The following is an 18,226-nucleotide window of genomic DNA, read 5'->3' as shown; positions in this document are numbered from 1 at the left end:
CCCGCTTTAATTGAACAAAATGGCCCCTAAAGTGTTCCTTGTTATGCCCCTCCCCCTATTTTTTATGTATTCTAATTTAGATCTACATAAAAAACTAGACTGGAGATTATACATTCAGTTATCCTTTAAGGTTTTCTATTGAATTTTATATGTTGTTATATGGATTGCCTTATCACCATTCATAACCAGCCATGATGAGTGAATCTCAAAAAAGCCTCTGTGAATGTGGACAAGTGTAACATAACATAGACACATTTTAAAAAACTGACAAAGGATTTAATTATTATCCTTGTTTTCTTTACATGACAGGTTCTGTTGACAATGATGGAAAACTTTGTCTTGCTATGGAAAAGAAATTACCATGATGCAAAGCGTGGGGTTCAGATCAGGGGTATTTGGACTCATCGTTGATATCCTAGAGGTCTCTGGTAGCAGAAAAGAAGGTATGTGTTTTCTTTCTGTCATATTTTTGCTAATATTTTATACTTAAGTGAGCTTCAAGCAGAATCTTCGTGTTGGTGTTGCTCTGTTTGGTTCGAGGGCTGTTCAGCTGAATGGGGCAAATATGTGGAATTCTGTAGGTACTGAATCCGAAAGCAATTGAATTTAACTGAGATAAATAATTGTTTTGCTCTCATTTCTTTAGAACAACTACAGCCACCAAATGTGAGACTATAACACGTAAAGCCCACCGAATGTGTAAGGAACATTGTATGAGTTAAAAGGAGGGAAGATGGGGATGTACAGCAGACAGTGCATCTTATGCAACAGGGGAGAATGGGATGAATTTTAATTTACAGATGTGTGGAGTCCTAAAATTCTCCTTAAAACAACTTTTATTTATTTAAGTATTTATATAGGGCTGACATATTACGCAGCACTGTACAGAGTATATTGTCTTGTCACTAACTGTCCCTCAGACGGGCTCACAATCTAATCCCTACTATAGTTACATGTCTATGTATGTATCATGTGGTGCTCCTTGCAGATGTTGACCTGCCTGGGATTCGAACCAGTGGCGTAGCTAAGGAGCTGTGGGCCCGGATGCAAGTTTTACAATGGGGCCCCCCATGCACTCTATACATAGCAATTGAAACGACGCACTAAAAGCTGCCAATGGCAACTACAATGTCAGAGGTGCAAGAAGGGGATGGGGAATAGTTTGTTAATGATTACCACTATTCAAAGTATATATATAAATGATTATTATGAGCACAGGACCAATATAGAGCTAATACTGTAGTTGAGGGAGGGCCATTCGGGGCCCTTCTGGCCCAAGGGCCCCGATGCGGTCGCTACCGCTGCACCCCCTATTGCTAAGCCCCTGATTCGTACTGAGGATCCAGAGCTACAAGGCGCGAGCGCTAACCACTACACCACCGTGCTAACTTTGTTGGTGAGTTTTCAGATTCTCTCCATAACTAATACCGGACCTAGGGATGGTTAGAAATGCTGATTTCCGATTCCACAGAAAATTCCAATTTCCGCCAATGACAATTACCGATTCCGCAGATTTTCGATTTCTGATTTCCGAGGAGTCTTCTTTTTGGTAATTTTTTTCAACATCCGTTTGGCCAAATACTTCTGAGTTGACTCTGCATTCTCTGATTGGTCCATTGCTTCCGAGTTCTGTGATTGGGCTAAAATTGCAGAGTTTCCGATCTAATGTCCGCGGAATCCGCATGACGATCCCTACATAGATTAGATTAGATTATGCTCCACAATCCACAAAGATTATGGTTTAACCAGTGGAATCCACCATGAATAGTCTCGTAAACACATGGAGATTTCATAAGAACATGCCACATTCGTCTAATGGGAACCCGGTTTCTTCAGTTTTATATGCCTCATTTATTTCTTATATGTAGTATTTTTCTGATTATTTCATCAAACACACATTCCTTGATTCAAATTGTTAGGAATAACTCTCAATATAGTTACTGTTTTTTCTACTGAGTTGGTTGCATATTTTTGTGTATTTCATGACAAGCTATTTTATTGTTGTCAAGAGAAAAACTGGAAAATAAATAAAAACAGTGTTACCAAAAAAAAAAAAAAAACAAGCAGGGGTCTTCCAATTGAAGCAATCTTCTCAGTATAGACGTAGAAGTTCCTGGGAGTGGTTTTTCCAAAAATTAGGCTATACAAAATTAGCCAGACTTCAATGTACAGTCAGAAGGAGGTCTTTCTAGCACAGGAGTAGACAAACTTTTGTTGGATCAGGCTGCATTCCTCTAGAATGCGGCTCATGGTTTGTCTCTGTTTCACTCCCTCCCTCCAAACTTGTGAGGGTGAGGAATGATCAGGTTTAACTTGCCCCAGTCGCACTATCTAGTGGTGATTTCCATGGCGACAGTGACGTTGCGTTATGTGCCATCACCATGGATATCGGTGCTGGAAAGTGCGATTGGGTAAGTTCCTTCAAGGGTAGGCACTGCACATATTTTTTGAAGGAGGACGGGAGGCAGAAGGGGATCGGAGCAGAATCTGGCCCTCTATCGGCGGACTGCCTTCATATTGCATGTGGGCCCACGGGCCATACTTTGCCCAGCCCTTTTCTAACCAAACATTAGTCAATTAGTGAGGCCTTACAGTAAATGCAGAAGGCCCTCAGAAAGCTCTTACTGAAAAAAAATTTGAGTTTTTGCTCCTTGATTCATTTAAGGTTCCTCATTTTTTGAAAAGGGAGGCGAAGGGGGGAGTTGTGGGCTGAGGAGGAAGGAATGCATTATATGAGTAGAGAAGCAGAATCATATAATACAAATTCTGTGGGTGTTTTAACCACCTTAGCGGTATGGACGAGCTCAGCTCGTCCATTACCGCTAGAGGGTGCCGCTCAGGCCCTGCTGGGCCGATTCTTACCAAATAAAAAGCAGCACACGCAGCCGGCACTTTGCCAGCCGCGTGTGCTGCCTGATCGCCGATCCGCGAGCAGCGACGAAAGAGGGTCCCCCCAGCCGCCTGAGCCCTGCGCAGCCGGAACAAATAGTTCCGGCCAGCGCTAAGGGCTGGATCGGAGGCGGCAGACGTCAGGACGTCGGCTGACGTCCATGACGTCACTCCGCTCGTCGCCATGGCGACGAAGTAAGCAAAACACGGAAGGCCGCTCATTGCGGCCTTCCATGTTACTTTTGGCCGCCGGAGGCGATCAGAAGAACGCCTCCGGAGCGCCATCTAGTGGGCTTTCATGCAGCCAACTTTCAGTTGGCTGCATGAAATAGTTTTTTTTTAATTTAAAAAAAACCCTCCCGCAGCCGCCCTGGCGATCTTAATAGAACGCCAGGGTGGTTAACATTACATTAGTAAATAAACTAGTTTCTGATTTTTTAAACTCTTTATCTGACATTGACTTGTAAAAGTATATATTTATTATTTTGGGGAGGCTTGTAGCTCTGGCTATCCATTGTCAGGTAAGGTTACAGCCAGCTGCTTGATAGAACATCTTTTTTAGCTTGTTTCACATCTCTGCCCATCTTTTGTCAGTACATTTGAAATGTCACTGTTAATCAGGGCCCCAGTTAAGAAAAACAACCACGTAGATGAATATATTTGCCAAGTTGCCTGAAACATCACTCCCTATTACAGTTCCAGCTAAGAAGAAAACAAACAAACAAGTAGAACGATATTTGCATAGTTGCCTCTCCGTGCCTGATGCTGTTTTACCTTAGTGGAGGAAATGCAGAACAATAAAGTTGAATCTGTTCCATTCATTGTTTTTCTTCTATTAATTATAATCATTTAAAGTGGAATGAAACCCAGCATTTCTTCTTTGCTCTAAAAGATTATTTACAGCATATAATATACTAACACAATTTTTTTTTTGTAAAACAGTATTCAAAGGGTTAAATCACAGGACTGACTTTTTCTCCAGGAGGGGCAGCTGCATCCGAACTGGTGATAATTTATCTTGTGTTTACACTCTTCACTTGATACAATTAAGTAAACATAGGGCTCAATTCACTAAGCTTATCTCCTGTCTTTAATAACGTTTCTAGAGTGATCACCATGGTGATGAGGCATGTAGTATTCAGGAAACATTTTACCTCAGGCAATGCTAAAGGTAACTCTTCAATCCTTAAAGAGACTCCGTAACAAAAATTTCATCCGTTTTTTTTTCCATCCTACAAGTTCCAAAATCTATTCTAATGTGCTCTGGCTTACTGCAGCACGTTCTACTATCACCATCTCTGTAATAAATCAACTTTTCTCTCTCTTGTCAGACTTGTCAGCCTGTGTTTGGAAGGCTGCCAAGTTCTTCAGTGTTGTTGTTCTGTGATGCATCTCCCCCCTCCTGGCCCCTTTATGCACACTGCCTGTGTGTTATTTAGATTAGTGCAGCTTCTCTCTGCTCTATTATCTTTTACAAGCTGGATAAATCCTCCTCTGAGCAGGCTGGGCTTTCACATACTGAGGAATTACATACAGGCAGAGCTGTCTGCACTCTGCAGGAAGAAACAGCCTGACACTTCAGTGGAAGATAGCTGCAGGGGGAAAGAAACACACAAATGATCTCTTAAGATTAAAAAGGAAGGCTGTATACAGCCTGCTTGTGTATGGATGTATTTTCTATGTGTGGACATACTGTACATCAACCTACTTCCTGTTTTGGTGGCCATTTTGTTTGTTTATAAACAAACTTTTTAAAACTGTTTTTAACCACTTTTAATGCAGCGGGGAGCAGCGAAATTGTGACAGAGGGTTATAGGAGATGTCCCCTAACACACTGGTATGTTTACTTTTGTGCGATTTTAACAATACAGATTCTCTTTAAAATAACTCCAGAATTGTAAAGTTAAAGACAGGCTGTTAATTAACTGCGTGTGAAAATAACTACAGAGGAGGTAACTTAACTACAGAGGAGGTAACTTAACTACAGAGATGGCCCGAACCCCCGAACTTCAGTTCGCGAACCGTGAACGCGAACTTCCGCAAAAGTTTGGTTCGCGCAGACTTCCACGAACCGCAATAGACTTCAATGGGGAGGCGAACTTTGAAAACTAGAAACACTTATGCTGGCCACAAAAGTGATGGAAAAGATGTTTCAAGGGGTCTAACACCTGGAGGGGGGCATGGATGAGTGGGATAGACGCCAAGAGTCCCCGGTACAAATCAGGATTTGACGCAAAGCAGCGTTTTAAGGGCAGAAATCCCATGGAATGCTAAATTGCAGGCCTAAAGTGCTTTAAAACATCTTGCATGTGTATACATCAATTAGGGAGTGTAATTAGAGTACTGCTTCACACTGACAGGCCAAACTCACCGTGTAACGCACCGCAAACAGCTGTTTGTGTTGTGACGCCCGTGCTGGACTGGTGCGCACCATGGCCACAGTGCAGGCCGTGGCAGTTTTCCAGCCCATATGGTTGCCGAGCTGTGGTAGCTCAATGATAGAACAACAGTGACTGTCCAGCTGATCAAATTTGGTCTGTCCACAATGAAGCAACAACCTTATTATCTTCTTGTATGTAGGTAGGCATAGGTAGGTGTCCCAGTAGTTAGCTAGGCATAGGTAGGAGTCCCAGTATAGGTAGGTAGGCATAGGTAGGAGTCCCAGTATAGGTAGGTAGGCATAGGTAGGAGTCCCAGTATAGGTAGGTAGGCATAGGTAGGTGCCTCAGTAGTTAGCTAGGCATAGATAGGAGTCCCAGTATATGTAGGTAGGCATAGGTAGGTGCCTCAGTAGTTAGCTAGGCATAGGTAGGAGTCCCAGTATAGGTAGGTAGGCATAGGTAAGAGTCCCAGTATAGGTAGGTAGGCATAGGTAGGTGCCTCAGAAGTTAGCTATGCATAGGTAGGAGTCCCAGTATAGGTAGGTAGGCATAGGTAGGTGCCTCAGTAGTTAGCTAGGCATAGGTAGGAGACCCAGTATAGGTAGGTAGGCATAGGTAGGCGCCTCAGTAGTTAGCTAGGCATAGGTAGGAGTCTCAGTATAGGTAGGTAGGCATAGGTAGGTGCCTCAGTAGTTAGCTAGGCATAGGTAGGAGACCCAGTATAGGTAGGTAGACATAGGTAGGTGTCCCAGTAGTTAGCTAGGCATAGGTAGGAGTCCCAGTATAGGTAGATAGGCATAGGTAGGAGTCCCAGTATAGGTAGGTAGGCATAGGTAGGTGCCTCAGTAGTTAGCTAGGCATAGGTAGGAGAACCAGTATAGGTAGGTAGGCATAGGTAGGTGTCCCAGTAGTTAGCTAGGCATAGGTAGGAGACCCAGTATAGGTAGGTAGGCATAGGTAGGTGTCCCAGTAGTTAGCTAGGCATAGGTAGGAGTCCCAGTACAGGTAGGTAGGCATAGGTAGGTCCCCTAGTATAGGTAGGAAGGTAGGTGTCCCCGTATAGGTAAGTAGGTGCCCCAGTAGTTAGGTAGGCATAGGTAGGTGTCCCAGTATAGATAGTTAGGCAGGGCCTGGCTGGCACAGTAATAACAATTACCAGGGTCCAGCTGCAACAGTTAGGGCTGTATAATGTCAGTGTCAGTGAGCAACACACACACACAAAAAAACACATCAGGAAACCATTAGCTCTCAAAAGAGCTGTTGAGGGGTGCTATTTTAGCAATAACAATCAGCCAGGAGCAAGCCAAGAGCCTAACTAATCTTTCTCTAGGAGAAAAGATCTGCAGCAGCTCTCCCTAGTCTGTCTATTTGCAGCAGGCACACGAGTGAGTGTCATGGCCAGCGAGCCTGCCTTATATAAGTGGGGGTGGGGCTCCAGGGCTTAGTGTAGCCTGATTGGCTACAATGTGCCTGCTGACTGTGATGCAGAGGGTCAAAGTTGACCCTCATAGTGCATTATGTGGCGAATCGAACTTCCGCAAAAGTTCGCCTGCTCTTGGCGAACGCGAACCACCGAAGTTCACCTGGAACCGTTCGTCGGCGAACCGTTCGCTACATCTCTATAGGTGGGTGCACTGAAGTGAACAACAGGTAGGTATATGCAGTGATGGGTATTATAATGTGCACCTGTCACACACAGACAGGTACCGGACAGGCATAGTGACACTGCGTGCGCTCACATGGGTAGATGGGTGCACTGTGAACAACAGGCAGGTATATGCAGAGATGGGTATTATAATGTGAACCTGTCACACACAGACAGGTACCGGACAGGCACAGTGACATTGCGTGCGCTCACGTTGGTAGGTGGGTGCACTGAAGTGAACAACAGGTAGGTATATACAGTGATAGGTATTACAGTGTGCACCTGTCACACACAGACAGGTACCGGACAGGCACAGTGACATTGCGTGCGCTCACGTAGGTAGGTGGGTGCACTGAAGTGAACAACAGGTAGGTATTTGCAGTGATAGGTATAACAATGTGCACCTGTCAGTCACACACAGACAGGTACCGGACAGGCACAGTGACACTGCGTGCGCTCGCGTAGGTAGATGGGTGCACTGTTAACAACAGGCAGGTATATGCAGAGATGGGTATTACATTGTGCACCTGTCAGTCACACACAGACAGGTACCGGACAGGCACAGTGACACTGCGTGCGCTCACGTAGGTTGGTGGCTGCACTGTGAACAACAGGTAGGTATATGCAGTGATAGGTATAACAATGTGCACCTGTCAGTCACACACAGACAGGTACCGGACAGGCACAGTGACACTGCGTGCGCTCACGTAGGTAGGTGGGTGCACTGTGAACAACAGGTAGGTATATGCAGTGATAGGTATAACAATGTGCACCTGTCAGTCACACACAGACAGGTACCGGACAGACACAGTGACACTGCATGCGCTCACGTAGGTAGATGAGTGCACTGTGAACAACAGGCAGGTATATGCAGAGATGGGTATTATAATGTGAACCTGTCACACACAGACAGGTGCCGGACAGGCACAGTAACATTGTGTGCACTCACGTAGGTAAGTGGGTGCACTGAAGTGAACAACGGGTAGGTATATGCAGTGATATGTATTATAATGTGCACCTGTGAGTCACACACAGACAGGTACCGGACAGGCACAGTGACACTGCTTGCGCTCACGTAGGTAGGTGGGTGCACTGTGAACAACAGGTAGGTATATGCAGTGATGGGTATTACAATGTGCACCTGGCACAGTAGTAATAATTATACCACCAAGGGGCCAAAAGCCAGCTGTGACTGACTGACAGGGCTGTATAATGCAAGTGGGCCACACACAAAACATAGATCACAAGAACAAGATTAGCTCACAAAAGAGCTGTTGAGGGTGCTTTTTTTTAGCAATGACAATCAGCAAGGAGCAAGCTAAGAAGCCTACAAGAGCCTAACTAAGCTTTCCCTATAGGTCTCTGCACAACAGCTCTCCCTTCTCTAATTACTGCAGGCACACGAGTGAGTCCAATTCCTGACGCTGCCTGCCTTTTATAAGGCAGGAGTGGCTCCAGGAGGGAGTGTAGAGTGATTGGCTACAACGTGCCTGCTGACTGTGATTTAGAGGGTCAAAGTTGACCCTCATGATGCACTATGGGGGCAAATCGAACTTCTCCGCGAACGCGAACCACCGAAGTTCGCCGGCTAACCGTTCGTGCCATCTCTATTACAGAGGAGGTAACTTAAGGCATGAAGAGATAAGATAACTCTCTCACTATGTGGTGGCACGTTTTCTCTTGCCGTATTATCTCCAGCATGATGTTAGTGAATTGAGGCCATTCTCTGACTGCGCAGAAACGTCTGCTAATCAGTCCTGAACTGAAACACTGCTCAGAAATCATCATTACTGGGTGCATTTACAATAGAAATACAACAGTTATGAATAAAATGCACCAGCAGCGTTCAAAGTAAATAAACTGAAATTTGGGAACTTATCATTTCAAAATGAATAATAATACTTGTGCACAAAAGCAAATATGATAATTGTATGGGTTATAAAAAGTAGAACACATTTTTATTGAATATTTTGTCAGAGTTTAAAACCACTTTAAGCTGTAAAAGATGTAGGCAACCTAGGTACAGAAGTAATTATAGGGAAGCATTTACAGTAATAAGGATCTAAAATATCCCACAGGCAGGGCCAGTTCTCTGTACAATGGGGCTCCTGGACAAAATAATCCTGGGGGCCTCCCGACCCCACCCCCTCAAAGCGGCATTAAGGGCCCCTTACTGGCAAATTCCTTCAACACCCACAGGGCCCCTGGACTGGCTACCCCAGGTCTCTCCCAAAAATGTATTGTGGTTCTCGGAGCCCCTGCAGAGTTTTCCGCAGCATAGCAACGTACCTGTTTCGGCTGGCACACTCCTCCATTACTTTCATGTGCTCCTATCTTTATTCTTGCAGGGCATCCCACCTCTGTGACCCAGTGCATGTCATTATGTAATATGCCACGGGGTCACTGAGAAGCAGTGGTGCTCATCACGAGAGCTAATGCCGATTACGACCTCGTGTTCGCAAAAAACGGCTTGTGATCACGAATTACTCATGATCACGAGCTGTTTTTTGTGATCACGAGGTCCTAATCGGCATTAGTGATCAGCTCTCGATGACAAATGCCAAATCGCGAATGCACTCGTGATTGCACTCGTTACCCGACTCGTGATCATGAGTTACTTGTGATCACTAGTCAGTATTCGTGATTAAAAATCCACCAACTTTAGTGGTTAATAGCAATGCCCCCTTACATACTAGAAACACCAAATTTGCCAGATATGTTAAGAAGAACAGTAGAAATGAGGAAACTTTTTTTTCAAACAGACCTTATAGTTTTTGAGAAAATCGATTTTAGACTTTCAAAGGAAAAAAGGTATACATTTAAATGCAGTAAATAACTACATTAACTGTTATTTACTGCATTTAAATCATATTCCCACTGTTCTTCTTAACTTATCTGGCAAATTTGGTGTTTCTAGCATGTAAGGGGGCTTTGCTATTAACCGCTAAAATCGGTGGGTTTTTAATCACGAATCATGACTCGTGATTACATGCGGCTATTCGACTCAAAACTTCACTCGAGTCAGGTATCCGTTTCTACTCATGATCGTAATCACGAGTCAGTTTGTTAGTGGGTGGAGTTAAATTCGTGATCACTCCAATACGTTATTGGGGGTATCCAAGCACCTCTGCTGAGAAGATGCAGCCAGCAGGGATAACGATAATTTGTTCAACTTACGCTAGTAATAGCAAAACTCCCATACATGTGATTGTCACCAAAATTGCTAGATATGAATAGTGGGAACAAGTAAAAAAAAATTATAATTTTCAAAAAAAACCTTGCAAAGGAAGCATGTTTTTTAAACTGTCATTTTTCTGAGTTTAAAACCATTTTTCCTTTGCATTCAATAAATTTTCTCAAAAACTAGAAGGTCTTTTTTTTAACAATTTTTTTTACTTATTTCTACTATTCCCTTCAACATACATACCCGTATATACTCGAATAGAAGTTGACCTCGTGTATAAGTCGACTCCAATATTTGACTGTCTCAAGCTGGATTTTTTTTATTGACTCAAGTATAAGTCTAACCAGCAAAGATAATGGATGCACTTGGGGCTCAGGAAGGGTTAATGACGGCACTGCATATAGTATTGCAGCCGATAACCCCTCCTGTCCCATAAGTGCCCACAATACCTCCTTCAGGCCCCCAATTGCAGCAATTATTCACTCTACTTCCTGCAGCCCAGTATCCTTCCCCCCCCCCCCCCTTCCTTATTAATTGTTGTGGCGAAGACTTTCACACCTGTGTTTTCTTGGCATTTCCTTTCCTCAAAGTACCACTTACCACTGGGTAAATTGCTACAAATGGGAATGTCCCTATTAGTAAACACATTACTTTTTGTGCTCAGTGTTGCCTGTGACTCATGTAAAAGTCGACCCCTATACTTTTATTTAGTGAGTCAGACTTACATTTCTAGACTTATACTCGAGTATATACAGTATTTGTGATTGCAATTCTGGTGATGATAGCATGTATGGGGGCTTTGCCAGTAACAGCTAAAATCAGCACAAAATTATACAAAAATTAAGTGTAAGTACGAATGGATTGCACAAAATCAACTGAATGTCCAAATCATAATTACATATGGCCGTAATTGTGAATAAGTTTGCAAAATTTAGTGTAATCGTAACTAGCAGATTACGATCATCCCTTACAATAAAATTGGCTTGAGTCCGGGGGGGATTAGCAGCTGGTTCGGACCCTCTTGGGAAATTGTTCAGTATGCCCCAGGGATGGAAGTGCCACAGGGTAAAAAATACATTAAAAAAATTAATTGAGCACTGTGCAAGAGGGTGACAAGAAAATACCAGTTTTGCACTTCCTATAATCCTAGTCAAATGGTCATTACCCTGTGAAATGTATACCGTATTTTCCGCCGTATAAGATGCTCCGGAATATAAGACGCACCCAAATTTAGAGGGCGAAAACCAGGAAAAAAATACTAAACCTGGTGCGTCCATGTTCCAGGAGCGTCTTGTACATGTTGTGTGCTCCTGTGTACATCATGTCTCTTCCTTTGTGCCCCATCTGTCCTGCTGTATGCCCCATGTGTTTTTCTATGTGTCCAGTGTGCCCTTCTCCCCATGAGTACCTGTCTGCCTGTCTCCCCCATGTGTACCCTGTCTGCCTGTCTCCCTCTGTGTCCTGTTTCCCCCATGTGTCCTGACTGCCCCTTCTCCCCATATGTCCTCCTGTGTCAGTCACCCCATGTGTCCTCCTGTGTCAGTCTCCCCATGTGTCCTCCTGTGCACCTCTCCCCATATGTCCTCCTGTGTCAGTCTCCCCATGTGTCCTCCTGTGTCAGTCTCTCCATGTGTCCTCCTGCGTCAGTCTCCCATGTGTCCTTCTGTATCAGTCTGTGTCCTCTCCCCATGTGTCCTCCTGTGTCCCTCTCCCCATGTGTCCTCCTGTGTCAGTCTGTGTCCCTCTCCCCATGTGTCCTCCTGTGTCAGTCTGTGTCCTCTCCCCATGTGTCCTCCTGTGTCAGTCTGTGTCCTCTCCCCATGTGTCCTCCTGTGTCAGTCTGTGTCCTCTCCCCATGTGTCCTCCTGTGTCAGTCTGTGTCCTCTCCCCATGTGTCCTCCTGTGTCAGTCTGTGTCCTCCCCATGTGTCCTCCTGTGTCCCTCTCCCCATCAGTCCTGTTTCCCCCATGTGGCATGTGCCTGGCTCCCCTGCTTGCTTAAGGTGTCCCCCTCTAATTTCCTCCTGCCCCCTCCATGTGTGCATCTCCCCGGTCCCCTACCCCGCACCCGCCTCCCGCACGTGTCTCCGATATCTCCGATGTAAAGACTTCCTCCCTCCGGGTCTGCAGCTGCAGCGGCTTACCTGATACATGCCGCCGCGAAGACTGCAGACACCCGGCTACTCCATGTGTTTCCTCTACTGCGCGGCTTGTACTGATTGCGTCATCAGTACAAGCCACGCAGTAGAGGGAACACATGGAGTAGCCGGGTGTCTGCAGTCTTCGCGGCGGTATGTATCAGGTAAGCCGCTGCAGCTGCAGACCCGGAGGGAGGAAGGCTTTACATCGGAGATATCAGAGACACGCGCGGGGGCGGGGGGCACCGGGGAGATGCACACATTGGAGGGGGCAGGAGGTAATTAGAGGGGGACACCTTAAGCACGCAGGGGAGCCAGGCACAGCAAGCGCACACACAGGCAGGGAATCCCCAATGGCGGCGGGTCGGCGGTTCATATCGGCGGGCATTCGCAAGTTGGGGATTCCCTGCCTTTGCCGTATAAGACGCAGGGACTTTTTCTCCCTATTTTTGGGGAGAAAAAGTGTGTCTTATACGGCGGAAAATACGGTAATTCATTGTAAGTGTAAAATTATACAAATGGATGAAATATAACAAAATTTACCTATTTCCGTTTTCAAGTTGTGGCAGCTGGTGGTTGCAGCATTCATAGGGTTCAGTGGTGCAGATTTATCAAAGTCTTTTCTTCCTCTATCGTATCGTGCTTATTTAATCACAATTGAAAGAAAGTAGTAATCAGCATGTGCTATGAGAATAAATTCACTGCTGACAAAATAAGAAAGCTTTTGCATCAGCTTTGCATGAATTTCCTGAAATGTCATACTGGTAGAAGATTGCAAAACCAGTGCAAAATAGTTGTGTAAATAAATGGTTAATACTACTTTTAAAATTCGTGCAAAGCTGCCACACCATGGGGGTAAACCATCAGCTTGTGTTATATGTGGTATACAGTATTATTTCCGACATGATTGAATTAAAGTTCTCTTTCACAGCTGTTAGTCACATCTCTTCCTTTTAAAGCCCGGCCAGCAGCTATACTGTGACATAGCAAAGTCACATTTTTCATGAAAACAGAAGTATCCAGATTAATTGACATCATTCAGTCCCTAAGAAGTGCTCTGACTGCTGCCATTACAGCATTAACAGCATTCAAACGGGATTTGTCAACCACAAAATCGAATTCCATTTACCCACTGCTCTGTGTTTATTATGCAGCGTGAAACCTGACCCTGAATTACAAGCATTCCAATCTAATCAGAAATGTTTCTGCTGTAATAAATCTTATCTCAGTCAGCCTGGCTCTATTTGGTACACTGCTGACAAGAAGGAAGCTTGTCCTCTCCCCTCCTATATTCCTGTTGCTCACTGATTGGCTGATGGCAGTTCAGTGTGAAGCTGCTGAAATCCAATCTGTGCTGTGCTCACATGTGTTTACAAAGAAAGCTAGATATGACAGTGCAGTTTCTAGGAGAAAAAAAGAGAAAGTGAGGAAATTGCATCAGGATTGGCTTCAATCAAAGGCAGTAAAAATGGAAAATGCCTGAAAAAGTTCTCTTTATTTACTATATAAAATTAATTGAAATCAAAACGTGGACAGTACAACACATATGTTATGTAAGTAGAACAAGTTTTTATCTATCGTACTTACCAGGGACGGGCTGAGGCAGAGGCGAGAGAGGTAGTAGTAGAGAGCGCACAACCTACTCAGCTATCATTCCCCTATTGTGTTTGCAGTGGAGAGAAATAAGAAAAGGGGCTACATGGCAATGACTGCAAGCCAGATAACTAGAGATTAAAGAGTAGGGGGCCCTGGGGCACCTTTTAGTCTAAAAGCAATCAGTGTGTGACGGCTGGGGTGGGAGGGATGGAGGGGCGAACTTTGGTGTCTCAGCCTTGGGTGCTGGAGGACCTTGTTCCTGTTCTGGTACTCACATATGTGGGGGAGTTTCCCCCTGGGATAATATGGCTGTCCCTGCTGCTTTAAAATACTATTGTGAGTCCATCTTTTTTCTGTTAAAGCTGCCACAATACATCTTACCTCATTCAGGAGATTTTCTTACAGTCTGCACCAATCCTGCAAATTCTAGCTACCTCTTACTGTTGTAAAACAGTTTTAGAAGGAACATCTTCCGAAGAGGTTTGAGCAGTGGTGTTGCAATAGGGGGTGCAGAGGTAGCGACCACATCGGGGCCCTTGGGACAAAGGGGCCCCTCCCCCAACCACAGTATTAGCTCTTTATTGGTCCTGTACTGATAATAATCACTTCTATAGATGCTTTGAATGATAATAATCATTAACAAACTGTTCCCCAGCCCCCTTTTGCACTGCTGATACTGTGGTTGTCCTTGATTGGTTTTGGTATGCCGTATAAGTTGTTCTGCATATAGCACTTGGGGGGCCCCGTGTAAAACTTGCACTGGGGCCCACAGCTTCTTAGCTACGCTACTGGGTCTGAGATGGTTCTGCATAATTTCTAGAAACCTCCTAAGAATTTTTCTCAAACACTATTGATAAATCTGCCCTAGTGACTTCCAGAAACCTTGTCAGATGTGGCCATTCCACTTTTTTTAAACAGGGCTGGAAATACAGGCTTATTTGCTCTATGACCTTTCTTGTGTACGACATTTAGGCGCCACAAGAGTTGTGATAAGCCTGTTTTTGGAGATTTTGTCTACGTTTTCATGTTTATCCAGCACTATATAATATGTGAGTCAATAGGAACCACGTCTCCATCCATTATTGCTATCTGTTAGAGCCTCTTAAGCTATATGGGAAAGCCATGCCCCAGAGACCAATATAATGGCCAACAACAAAATACGCTCTCATAAATAGCATTCTATCTAGCAGGTTGGGTTCATGAAAGGTGACCAGGGCTTACGTGACTGCTAGAATCGCTTTGTTTCTCACTAAGTATGATGCCTGGAAGGTCACGTCTTCTTGAAATGTAAGAGAATTCACATCTAGCAAACTGATTTATATAGTTAGACATGCCTGCTAGATGGAAAGATGATAATTTAAAAGATTGCATCTATGGCTTAAAAAAAATCAGATTGGTACAAACGATGACAGAAGAGACTTAAGGAGTACCTGGGACGGGGGAGGGCTTCCTCCAGCCCCCTCCAGGCTGATCGCTTCCTCGCCATCCTCCTCCACAGCCTGCTTCGTCCGCAATTGGCCCCGGAAAGTCCTCCAGTGGGGCCAGTTGGTGCAGGCACAAAACACTCCCGGCAGTGGGAGGGTGACAGGGGCGCATGCGCAGCTGAGCTGTGCATGTGCAGATCGCAGAAAACGGGAGGACTTTCAGGTCCAGTTGCTGAGGATCCGAGTGGCAGAGGAGGATGGTAAGGGACAGATGAGCCTGGCAAGGGCTGGAGGAAGGCCCAGGTATGTATATTTTTTTGTCCCTTGCTGTCTCAGGTTTACTTCCCCCATACCCCTCAGCCCCTCTGTTTTTGTGTCGTGACCCTCAAAGTTCTCGGCCATGTTCCCGTACAAGGACAAGGAGGGTGCTCCCACCTGCGCAGTAGCACAGAGTCACTGTTTGGGCTCAGCAGAATAATCAGAGCACGTTTGGCAAATTGCTAGTGTACAAGTGCAAGCTGTCTGTGTCTGCTCACAACAAGCTCTTGTCAACGGGATTGCGTTCCTCAGTTCTGGAATGTTGAGGAGGAAGGTGTCAAGGTCTTCCATGATGCATCACTACTAAATATGCAAATCATCTTTTTATAGGCTTGATTCATTATTGATAACACGCTGGAACAGCGTCAGTAAATTCCACTTACGAGCGCTAATAAATTAGGGCGACTTAATGATGCCCCGGGCACATTACTTGCACTAGTTGCAGCGTAGCATGTGTTTCTTAGCAACGGCTGATTCTTTCAACTGTCGCGTGGTAGTGACATATTGGTTCCACAATACTTCATTAGCGCACCGCTACTACGTTAAACTGTCAGACATAAAATCAAAAATTGATTCTTTATTTGTATCTGGTAAACAAGTAATAAGGTTGCTAACCAGGCAATCCAAACAATAAAAAACATTCTTACTTTTCTTCATCATAAAACATCTTTCCCCAGTTTCCCTAGCTCTTATTTGGTACATCTGCCGCACAAAGGAAGTTACAGGGAATGCTGTTTTTTTTTATTCTTCTTTATTTTCCCCTTAGACATTGAGCAGAGAGACAGTGTGATATGACTTCAGTAACACTCATTGGGCTCGATTCACAAGGCGGTGATAACCCAGTTAAAGACTTTAGGCGTGATAACCATTTTTATCATGCCTAAACTCAGTTTAGGCATGATAAGTTTAGGCATGATAAGTTTAGGCATGATAAGTTTAGATAAGTTTAGATCGCGCGCAAAGTCCCGCACGCAAAGCAGCGCCATTAAACTCTATGCAAAGTGCACCAGACTTTGCTAGCGCAAAACTTTTGATCAGCTGTGCACTGCGGTGCTAACCCAGTTGGTGCTTAAACTTATCACGCCTAAAAACTTATCACACCTAAACTTATCATGCCTAAACTTATCACACCTAAACTTATCATGCCTAAACAGAGTTTAGGCGTGATAAAGGGCTTTTCACTAGCGTGCTAACTGTTAGCACCGCTTTGTGAATCAGGCCCATTATCTGTTGTGGCTGCCTGAGCCTTGGTTACTGCGGCCAAGAGCTTTCCAAGGTGCTGAATATTTTCACACAGGCTGCTCATTCTCACAAAGTACTTCTTACAACAGCACAGCTAATGAGGCATAGGCTCCTCAGGGTAGAGATGGCTCGAATCTCCGATTTTCGGTTCGCGAACCTCAAACGTGAACTTCCGCAAAAGTTCGGTTCGCGCAAACTTCCGCGACCGCTATAGACTTCAATGGGGATGGGAACTTTGAAAACTAGAAACATTTATGCTGGCCACCAAAGTGATGGAAAAGATGTTTCAAGGGGTCTAACATCTGAGTTTTTGCATGGATGAGTGGGATAGACGCCAAAAGTCCCGGGGAAGAATCTGTATTTGACGCAAAGCAGCGTTTTGAGGGCAGAAATCACATTGCATGCTAAATTGGAAGCCTAAAGTGCTTTAAAACATCTTGCATGTGTATATGTATCAGGGAGTGTAATTAGAGTACTGCTTCACACTGACACACCAAACTCACTGTGTAAGGCAACGCAAACAGCTGTTTGTGTAGTGACGGCCATGCTGGACTGGTGCGCACCATGGCGAGAGTGCAGGCCGTGGCGGTTTTCAAGCCCATATGGTCGCCGGGCTGTGGTAGCTCAATGATAGAACAACAGTGACTGTCCAGCTGATCAAATTTGGTCTGTCCACAATGAAGCAACGAACTTATTATTTTAAGTGTGCCCCCTTGGTCATTGCTTCATTGTGATACGCAAGCCCCTTGTAAAGAATAGTTGCAAGCTTGTTCTGCAAGTGCTGCATCCTTTCTGCCTTCATGTGATTTGGAAACATCTCCGCCATTTTGTGCCTATACCGAGGGTCTAGTAGCGTGACCACCCAGTACAGCTCATTCCCCTTGAGTTTTTTTAATACGGGGGTCCCTCAACAGGCTGGACAGCAAGCAAACATCTGTACAAATTTGGATCCAGACGTACTATCCATCTCCTCTTGCTCTTCCTCAGTGATGTCAGGTAAGTTCTCCTCCTCCCCCCAGCTATGAACAATACCACGGGAATGTTGAGCAGCACAAGCCCCCCGCGATGCCTGCTGCGGGTGTTCTTCTGCCGCTGCCTCCTCCTCCAAAGAAACACCTTCCTCATCATCCGAGTCTGACTCCTCTTCCCCACTCGACTCTTCCTCCTCCTCCTCCTCCCCCCTCTGTACTGCCTCAGGTGTTGAGGAAACATCTTGTTCTGATGAGAATTGATCTCACAACTCTTCCTCCTGTTCCTGTTCACGCTCCTCCACGGCTTGATCCACCACTCTACGCATAGCATGCTCCAGGAAGAAAGTGTACGGGATCAAGTCTCTGATGGCGCCTTCACTGCGACTCACTAGATTTGTCACCTCCTCAAACGGCCGCATGAGCCTGCAGGCAATTCACA

General features: G+C 45.0%; 1 protein-coding gene across 3 annotated transcripts in view; it reads left to right on the top strand.

Moving 5' to 3' along the window:
• Positions 1 to 18,226, top strand: part of HTR1F (5-hydroxytryptamine receptor 1F) — a 354,262-nt gene that overhangs the window by 204,198 nt on the left and 131,838 nt on the right. For all 3 annotated transcript variants that reach the window (XM_068266101.1, XM_068266102.1, XM_068266104.1), the window contains one exon: positions 310 to 443. The gene's annotated coding sequence lies outside the window, so the exon portion shown is untranslated. The remainder of the gene's footprint in view (positions 1 to 309; positions 444 to 18,226) is intronic.

This window comes from Hyperolius riggenbachi, chromosome 2 (assembly GCF_040937935.1).
Source record: "Hyperolius riggenbachi isolate aHypRig1 chromosome 2, aHypRig1.pri, whole genome shotgun sequence".
In the NCBI taxonomy this organism is placed as follows: Eukaryota; Metazoa; Chordata; class Amphibia; order Anura; family Hyperoliidae; genus Hyperolius; species Hyperolius riggenbachi.
Note: the sequence above shows the minus strand (reverse complement) of the source record. Positions and strands in the feature narration are given on the sequence as shown.